The following is a 1,270-nucleotide window of genomic DNA, read 5'->3' as shown; positions in this document are numbered from 1 at the left end:
AGAGTTTGGGCAACCTGTGCGCATTCGCACAGACGAAGGTCAATGGCTGGGTAGCCTTTAACTATATATATGAAGACAGTAACTTGTTCTCAAAAGAACAGTTACTGTCAATGACCGTGCAGCTTTTCCCTGGAATAAATGATGACTAACTGACAACCTCAACTGCCAACAGGTGTTGTTGTTATACCTCGATGTGCACAGCTGAAAATGTGTGCCCCGACCGGGACTCGAACCCGGGATCTCCTGCTTACGTGGCAGACGCTCTATCCATCTGAGCCACCGAGGACACAGGTGAATAGCGCGACTGCAAGGACTTATCCCTTGCATGCTTCCCGTGAGACTCACATTCCCAACTGTCCACAATTCTACATATGTATGTACCTTATAGACATTGGCCCACCCACTCATTACTCGCGCACGCTTTGGAGATTCCCGTAAGAGTCAAAACGAAAGTGCTGGCAGGTCGATAGACACACAAACACACACACAACATTCAAGCTTTCGCAACAAACTGTTGCCTCATCAGGAAAGAGGGAAGGAGAGGGAAAGACGAAAGGATGTGGGTTTTACGGGAGAGTGTAAGGAGTCATTCCAATCTCGGGAGCGGAAAGACTTACCTTAGGGGGGAAAAAGGACGGGTATACACTCGCACGCACACACACATCCATCCGCACATACACAGACACAAGCACACATATTTAAAGACAAAGAGTTTGGGCAGAGATGTCAGTCGAGGCGGCTAAGGTAAGTCTTTCCGCTCCCGGGATTGGAATGACTCCTTACCCTCTCCCTTAAAACCCACATCCTTTCGTCTTTCCCTCTCCTTCCCTCTTTCCTGAGGAGGCAACAGTTTGTTGCGAAAGCTTGAATTTTGTGTGTGTGTTTGTGTTTGTTTGCGTTTGTTTGTGGTCTATCGACCTGCCAGCGCTTTCATTCGGTAAGTCACATCATCTTTGTTTTTAGATATATTTTTCCCACGTGGGACTCACATTCCCAACTGTCCACGTGGGAAAAATATATCTAAAAACAAAGATGATGTGACTTACCGAACGAAAGCGCTGGCCGGTCGATAGACACACAAACAAACACAAACACACACACAAAATTCAAGCTTTCGCAACAAACTGTTGCCTCATCAGGAAAGAGGGGAAGGAGAGGGAAAGACGAAAGGATGTGGGTTTTAAGGGAGAGGGTAAGGAGTCATTCCAATTCCGGGAGCGGAAAGACTTACCTTAGGGGGAAAAAAGGACAGGTATACACTCGCACACAC

General features: G+C 47.2%; 1 non-coding gene across 1 annotated transcript; it reads right to left on the bottom strand.

The window, feature by feature from the left end:
- Positions 1-212: 212 nt before the first annotated feature.
- On the bottom strand, positions 213-286 carry Trnat-cgu (transfer RNA threonine (anticodon CGU)). The gene has a single exon. It is a non-coding gene; the product is annotated as a tRNA-Thr (tRNA).
- Positions 287-1,270: the final 984 nt, after the last annotated feature.

This window comes from Schistocerca nitens, chromosome 7 (assembly GCF_023898315.1).
Source record: "Schistocerca nitens isolate TAMUIC-IGC-003100 chromosome 7, iqSchNite1.1, whole genome shotgun sequence".
In the NCBI taxonomy this organism is placed as follows: Eukaryota; Metazoa; Arthropoda; class Insecta; order Orthoptera; family Acrididae; genus Schistocerca; species Schistocerca nitens.
The sequence above is the reverse complement of the archived record's forward strand: the minus strand, read 5'-3'. Positions and strand labels throughout refer to the sequence as shown.